Here is an 8383-nt window from a genome sequence, read left to right on the forward strand (position 1 = left end):
ATAAGTATATTAGGCTACACTCGAAGCGTGAGTACATACATCAACCTGACAACACACAAGAGGGGAGAAAAGAGAAAAAAACTGGTTTCCATTGGTTGCGCTCAGAAAGCCATCCGCGCGGCAGAGGGGTGGGCGGGGGGTGGTGGTCTGTACTATTTATCTAGGATATGCGCGCACCATCTGTCTCTCCGGCAGCCAATCAGCACTCTAATTCCCACCATTCTCTCGTCGCCGTCCTCGTGGATTGTATCGTAAGCGAGACCAGGCTACTGCAGATGAGAGCGAGCGCGGGCGAGAGCGCTGTGGAAGAGTTAACGTTGCGTCTCGCCCCTGTGACGTCGTGAGTGAGTGAGGGACTGATGGGAGAGCTAGAAGGAAGGAAGGGAAAGGGAGGTGTACCGTTTGTCGTTGTCGTCGTCCGTCTGTAGATGCTGTGTATTTTCTAATCGTATCATTATCTGACAACATTTATGTTGCATTTTCCTATGCTTCAGGGTTCAAAAATATAGCACAAGTGAACTGCACGAATTATTAGCATAAAGCACAGTATTATCAAAGCACCGCTACCGAGAGTTGTTATTTATTTTTCGTTGCTAGTCGTAGCCATTGGGAAACGGGATTTTCATGGGCGTTTGGAGTGTGTGAGTATAATCGTGAGCTGTTGGTAGAATGTGTGTTTTAGGCTTTTTTCACTGACAGCGCGTGAACATTTCCGATGAAATGCAACTTTTCGTTTCCTTTTTTTTCCCCTGTGAGCTCCATGTTATAAATGTGATGCCAGTGATTTTCGATCGAGCAATACATTGACCCAGGCACAACTGTATTCTCAGCATATAAAAATTGCACAACTTTGTCTGTTCGACTGTAATCTTATGACTGTTATTGGCCTATTGAGTCGCGGTTTCGATTATAGCCTACGTTTGGTTTCCAGAACAATCTTTGATATTTATAAATAGGCACGCGACCATTATCACGCAATATTAATAATTTTATTACACATGAAGATTGTCGGAACTCGACATTAATAATCTCTGCAAGCAATTTAAAGAAAGATATTTGTTGTGGTGGCACGCACGCGAGTACACATTCACGTACACACATACACCAGCCTCTCCACTGAATAGGACCTCTTCTGAGCGGCGTCCCGCGGAGAGCCCGAGCAGCGCGGTAAGTATGTGTGTGTGTGCGTGTGTGTGTTGCCTGTCTGAAGTCCTGTTGTCCATCATCACTGACTCTCTAATGCTCTCGGTGTGTGTGAGTGCAACTCTGTGTGCTCTGGTGGGCTCGTGCTGCGTGTGTGAGTGTAGCTCTGCGTGATATGCCGCGCGCAAGCTGTGTGTGTTGGATGTGGACTAGGATGTTTCTGCACCTTAGCGTTCACACGCATCTGGTCCATGGTCAGTTAGAGTCCGTGCTTTCCTGTCTTGGCACTCCTCCCGCCACAGGACAGCACTGTCATAGCCTATTGATCGATGAAGGGGCGATGGAAGGAGCAGGAATGTGCGACCGTGAGAGACTGGAGAGGATGTCATACCGCGCTACGCGGCCAGTCATGCTGGTCCTCATTAACAGATGTCAATGGTCCCCACCCACCCAGCCTCATGCAAACATGCGAAGGCCCATGGTGTGCAGAGGCTTTGGTGATAATACCCGGACCTGCTCTTAAATCTACCCGGGGAGTCCCTCATTGAGCCTGGAATCCCGCTATGATTCCATGTGCCCCTGTCCAGGGTGCTGAAGCCGACCACACACTATAAGAAGAAACGGCAGAGAACCATCAGTGGCAAGTCAATCTGTGTATGAGATACACATTATGTGCTTAGGATTTTTTTTTTTTTTTTAGGTTATTGTGCTTTTATATTTTTTGTATAGTCTTAATATCATTGGAAGTTTAAGGATGCATGCACCTTTCTATCTATGCTATAGTTCTTTTTATGGAAATCAGACTCCATCCTGTATGAGCATGATTTGTAGGTGATGGATGCGTGTATGTAGAAGTGAGTGTATGTGATGTATGCATGGATCGAGGTTGTTTGTGAAGTGTGTATGCGGTTTTGCAGGTGTAAATGTGGTTTATTAGCTTCTCTGTGGTGGTGCATCGTGTTTATTCATCAGCAAGCCACATCCCCAGGGAGAAAAGAGTGAGCTTAACGAACTCTCATAATTAGGGCAATCAGAAGTAACGGCTTTCTACTGAGTCTGTATGCTGTGCTGACTGTGCACTATATATGTGGCACTGATGAACACACAGACTCCCAAAGAGAAAAACAAAAATAGAGAAAATTGTCTCATACTAACACCAGCAGCATTTCTGAAAGTAGTGTTCTTCATGAGTGGTACAAGAGTGCTGTGCATGTGCCTGAGTGGTCACATGATCATAGTGTGTATGTGTGTTCATGTGACTGGCTGCATTATCTTGCCTGTGGGGCAGAGCTAAATACACAAGTGTATGTGTGAGTGTGTAAGAGTATGTACTACATTTCTTTCAAGGAGTTCTGAATTATTAAATTGGAAAATGAATGTGGAAATATTTGTGAGCATAGAAGTAATCCATGTCCATTCTAAGAAATTACGTTGGTACCTTTCATTTTGTACTGATATAATATGGATGCTTGCAATCTTCAAGATAACACACACACGCACACGCACGCACACACAAAATGACAGATCATCTACAAAACACACTGATAAACCAAAGTCCGACACTTCCTCGTTTTCCTGAGTGATGTTTTGAAATCCCCAACCATTCGAGTTTGTGTTGCCTGGGCAACCCCTTGGGCCATACTGCAGTATCTCCTGACAGGTTAATTGACTCTGCCTCCTCCTCCCCTCCCTTCCGCTCCCCCCACCCATCTCCGTAGAGTGTGCATCCGACAGGGTCTTGTGTCTCGTTGCTCGGCAAAGCGGCACTATGCTGACTGACAGGGCAGTGCCTCGGCCAGGTGATCACACTCGCGCTCGACAGGGGAACAGAGGGGCTGACTGACACGCGCGGGCAGGACGACATACTGGAGAATGTAGAACAGACAGTCCGACGCCTCCCCTGTCTCGCTGTCTGCCCCTCCATTGGTTTCCTCTTGTCATTTTGTCTTCACCATTTTTCTGTCTCTCTCTGCCTCTCTCTCTCTCTCTCTTTATTTATTTTACTCTGTCATCCTCTTGCTTTCTCTCTCTTTATTTCTTTGGCTCTGTCTCTCTCTCTCGCTCTGTCTTTTTCGCTCACACTGACATACTGAACTCCTGAGACCCACACTGGGAACCACCACTGCGAGAGGGCTCTGGTCCACTTCTCTTTCAAGTCATAGGCAGTACAGATCTCTTACTCTGTCTCTTCTCATCCTCAGTTCACCTGGCCTGAGAGGGATGTTCAAGTTCAATGTTTCGTGGGTACAGTCTCCAACTGACCTGACTTCAGACTAAACTGATTGGAGATACTATACAAGCAGATAAGGTGAATGTAATTGAAGTAGGGATAAATAACCAGAGAGAAGCTACCAGAGCCAGAGTTCTCAAGGGACAGCGTATGGGACAGTCATAATTAATTCAGTCCGAAATACGCTGCACTGCTTTAAGTCCTTGTCTGGGTTGTTGCATTTTATAACCTATGCATGTCCCCTGTGCTACATATAGAATTGACAGCGCTGTCCTTGAGTTATGTGTTTTGTGTCAGTGTGTGTGTCTGACGAGGGCTTAACAGAACTTTGTGGAGTAAGGAGGACAGTAGAAGGCAGAAGGCAGCACTCATACCTGCTGGATAGAACAGCAAGTCCCGTAGGAATAGTGGGAATAGTGTTTGGGATGGAGCTCAGATTATTCAGCAATCTGAACGCTGAACGCTGGATTGTTATTCAGCAATCTGAACGCTGAACGCTGGATTGTTTTTTGCGGTTTTATCAAGCCCATTCTGCATTAATAATTTCTTCTCATTTTACTCGGGCTTCTGAGCTGTGCTGTATTGTTTTGGTTATGAGGAAAGAAAAAAAAAAGGCCCGTCTTTGCTCTCTGTATGTGGTCAGCGTGAGCTGAACCAGAAACACATGGGATATTTAAGCATGAATAACGATAAACAGGAATGATAGACCTTCAGCATGGTTCTGGACTCTTCTGTTTTTTCCCTGTGTGTGTGTGTTTGTTTGTGTTTATCACTGGTCGTGTGTGTGTGTGTGTGTGTGTGTGTGAATCTATAAAGGTGTGTGTGTGTTTTTGTGCTTGTGTGTGTGTTTGTGTCTCAGTGTGTATCTGTGTGTGTTCGTCTCTGTCTTTCTGTGGGTCTGTGTCTTATCGTTGCTGCGCAGAAAAGCCTTTTCCGCAATGCTGCCTCCGAATGCCAGACAGTAATAATCTTTGGTGTCTGTTAAAGTGGAATTCATATTTCAGCTTGTTGTTTAAGCAAGTGGGTGTGTGAGTGTTCTTCTGTGAACAGCGGGATGGCGTGTTTGGTGCCTGCGCTGATATTTTGGTGTCTCAGCCGGTGTTTGGGGCTTAGCTGATTTTTCATGAGTTCAGTGTCGTGATGAGCGGGGTCTAGGCATGCTCAGAATGCTTGATTGGCAAGGCGACTGGCCAGGGTCCTGAATCGCTCCACAGACAAGACTGAGAAATAGGATTGGAAACCCCTGCAGACACCTTCCTTACGCCAGGCAGGAGGTGATACAGCAGGAGGGTGTGTGTGTGTATGCTAAAGGAATGCTTAAGTAAGATATGTGGAGACAGATGTAAGCAGAATTAAACATTTCCTAATAGAAAAAAAGGGGGAAAAAAGCCTGGAAACTGATCCTCCCCCCCCCCCCCCCCCCCCCCCCCACACACACACACACACACATACACAAACACCCCCCCACTGAGCTTTGGTTCTGATCCGTCAGTTGGTGTGTTTGGCGTCCGAGAGAGCTGGAGTTTGCTGCAGGCCTAAAGGGGGGATGATCCACCCCTGCCTCAGCACCGTCAGCGTGACGGTCAGCTGACTTTGGTCCCCCTAATGTGTACCCCAGCCGGTGGGCATGGCCATGCCTGAGACACACCGGGCAAAAGCATCCAGAGGAAAAGACCCGAGTGAAAAATGAGCGAATGAGGGCAGCCATCAGATGAGGAGAGGAGGATAAGCGGAGACATCAGGAGGAGGAGGAGTGTGTGTGTGTGTGTGTGTGGGGGGGGGGTTGGGGGGGGTGGCAGAAGACGAAGAACGGACAAGCAAATGGAGACATTTTGGAGAGACAGAGTAGCGGCAAACGAGTGCAGACATCAGCGGAAGACAGAGGAGGAAGGAATGAGTGCAGCAGGCCTCAGAGCAAGACAGAGTGGGAGTAAGTGAGTGCAGACATCGGTGCAAGATATGAGATGAATGAGTGGGAGACTAAGGAGGCAGAGGGGGGGGGCAGAGGGAGTGAGATGGAGGATGGGGGAGAGAGGAAAAGAGATGAGTGTGTGTCTGTGTGTGTGTGTGTGAGAGAGAGAGAGAGAGAGTGTCTGTGTGTGTGTGTGTGTGTGTGAGGACCTCAGGAGACCTTCTCCTGTAAGAGTTTTGTTCAGGAGTCATCAGTCCAAACATTAGACAAAGCAAAGCAGTTACTGAATTAGACACATTTCCTCAACTCGCACAGCATTTTCTCAAGACTGAACAAAATTACAAAGTAAACTGTTGAGAGCTCAGGATTTGATGACAAAATCTAATTCTCCCCTCCAGTACATATTCTCAATTTAAAATGAATATATTACAGTGAATATATGGACAACGTGTAGCATACTGTTATCAATTCAGAACACAGAGGCAGGACAGTTTTCAGAACGTCCTGATGTTGTACTTTTGTTTTGCACTCCGCCATGGTAATGAGATATTTCTTAGCTTTGCACTAAGAGAAACAATCCCGATATATTTCCTGGATGTGAAGTGCTGTGCAGAGATGCATCAAAGGAATGTTGAAGCCAAAGTGAAGGACAATGCAGTGAAATTAAAACCAAGTAAAGACAATCTGACTCAGCACCACACACACACACACACACACACACTCACACACTCTTACACACTCACAGATTTTTTGCTCCTGTAAGGTGCTATGGGCAGCAGTACTCACTGGCTTTGTCATCATGAAATAGCTTGGCTGCCTTACACACACACACACACACACACACACACAGAAGCTCACACTCAGTGATACCTACATAATGCACATTCTGTACATTCTGAAAAAGCATCACCACGCACATTAAATTGAACCCTCAAGCCTGTCATGTGTACTGAGGAGGAGCCCTGTAAATCCATACGTACACTTATATCCTGAGGTTTTGACCATTATGGGAATCATCTTGTAATATTAGTGTGTGTGTGTGTGTGTGTGTGTGTGTGTGTGTGTGGGTTCTCTCGTATCTGTCTGGGTGGTTTGTGAAGCGTGTTGTGTCCGATGGGAGCTCATTTGAGAGGCGTCCAGCGCCGCTGTTTCTAAACACTCATTAGCAGCGCCTCGCGGCCTCATTCTGCCCTCAATTCATTAGCTCATGTTTGCTGTTTGGGTGAGTATACTGTACATAGGAGTGTGTGTGTGTGTGTGTGTGTGTGTGTGGTGGATGGTGGGTGATAACAAAAATAATGTGAGTGTAGGCCTATGTGTCTGCATATGCTGGCCATGGACAAATGAATGTGTCTGTGTAGCCTCCTGTTAGTAGCCTCTGTCTCCTGAGACTCCTGTTAGTCTATGTCTGTTCCTCATGCCAGCTATGCTGATGTGTTGAAACTGGAACTGTTCTGGAACAACCGTTGCATTGAAAGCCTTTAACCTTAGGTCTGAGTCTACCTTTGATTTTAAATAGAAGTTGGAATTTCCATTACAGGGGCTGCGGCGTGAGTATGCAGCAATTTAGTCTATTGGTGAGCTTGTGAGTATGGTTTTATGAATGTTAGCCTGTGTGTGTGAACTGAATATCTGTGTGCCTGTATTGTGTGTGCATTTGCATGTTTGTGTGTGTGTATTTGCATGTGCATTTGTGTGTGTGTGTGTGTATGTGCGTGTGCATTTGTGTGTTTGTGTTTGTGTGTGTGTGTGTGTGTGTGTGTGTGTGTGTGAGTGTGTGCATTTGTGTCTGTGTGTGTGTGTGTGGCAAAGTGAGAGAGAGAGGTAGGTGTGGGACAAGTCTCCGTAACTGACCTCCCTCCAGAGCCTCATTAGTAACAGAGCAGTGCTGCAGAGGCCTAACGGGGCCCAGGTGAGAGAGAGAGAGAGAGAGAGAGAGAGAGAGAGAGAGAGAGAGAGGCTGACAAACGCATTACCTTACGTAGCCACCTGCTGTTGTCCAGATGGGGGAGACTCCGGCACCGCCTCCATCTGGCCCAGGGGGGCAGCTGCGTTGGCCGCACTACCGTGTCCCGAGCTGCTGCTGCTGCTGCTGCAGTCGGTCCCGTGGCCTCTCCGTCCGTCTCTCTCACTGTGGCCGAGGCCCGGGATCAGCTGGTCTGGACCAAGCCATGCAAGACAGGCACCAGAGCCTAGGGCCCTGTTGTGGTGTGGTGTGCTGCTATGCTTGGGTGAGTGGTGTGCTCGTGTGTGATGGCTGGGATGAGGACGTGTGTGTGTGTGTGTGTGTGTGTGTGTGTGTGTGTGTGTGTGTGTGTGTGTGTGTGTGTGTGTGTGTGTGTGTGTGTGTGTGTGTGTGTGTGTGTGTGTGTGTGTGTGTGTGTGTGTGTGTGTGTGTGTGTGTGTGTGTGTGTGTGTGTGTGTGTGTGTAGGTGTGTTTTTGCCAGACTGTGTGTAGAGGGAACAGCCTAGAAGGAATACATTGACTAATGAAAACCACAGAACTGTTGAAGATGCAGAGTGTGTGAGAAAGGCTGAGCAGAGGGAGAGAAAGACAGAGATAAAGAAAAGGAGAAAGAGAGAGATAAGGAAAGAGAGAAAGAGTGACAGAAGTGGAGAAGGCAGCGTTCTGGGGTAGCTGGCATTTTTCTTTTGTTTGCTCCAATTTCTTCCCATGGTGCATTGTGCAGATGACATCACCAGCTAAGATGGAGATGTTTACATCAGAGGAGACGGGTTGATGTGTTGGAGTTGCTTAGAGCTGGAACAGGAAATCAGGAGAGTTTGAACACAGATGTTGAAGGAACACTTCCCCCACGACTCCCTTGTCTTGTGGTAGGAATCAATGTAGTTCACCCCATGGGAAAACTATCTTCTTGAAATGCAACTCCAGGCGATGGTTTCTGCTGTGAAATTATATCTCGTCTGACAAGGCAGTTTGAATATTCATGACTTGCCAGGCACATCTAATTGATTGTCTTGAATGATTATTTTTGTGGACTAGCATTTAACATCTTCAGAAAGGATTATACAGGCTCATAATAGTTATATTTGTGCATTTATCACATGCTAATTGTGTCTATCTGTCAGTGTTTGTG

General features: G+C 46.9%; 1 protein-coding gene across 1 annotated transcript in view; it reads left to right on the forward strand.

The window, feature by feature from the left end:
* The first annotated feature begins 609 nt into the window (after positions 1-609).
* The window catches only part of gabbr1b (gamma-aminobutyric acid (GABA) B receptor, 1b), a 93911-nt gene continuing 86137 nt past the window's right edge, over positions 610-8383 (forward strand). Inside the window, exon 1 of the mRNA XM_076301539.1 lies at positions 610-1167. The gene's annotated coding sequence lies outside the window, so the exon portion shown is untranslated. The remainder of the gene's footprint in view (positions 1168-8383) is intronic.

Source organism: Alosa pseudoharengus, unplaced genomic scaffold (assembly GCF_046254945.1).
Source record: "Alosa pseudoharengus isolate Yale_2024_CS ecotype anadromous, Long Island Sound unplaced genomic scaffold, YU_APseudo_1.1 YU_APseudo_1.1_scf_23, whole genome shotgun sequence".
Classification (NCBI taxonomy): domain Eukaryota; kingdom Metazoa; phylum Chordata; class Actinopteri; order Clupeiformes; family Clupeidae; genus Alosa; species Alosa pseudoharengus.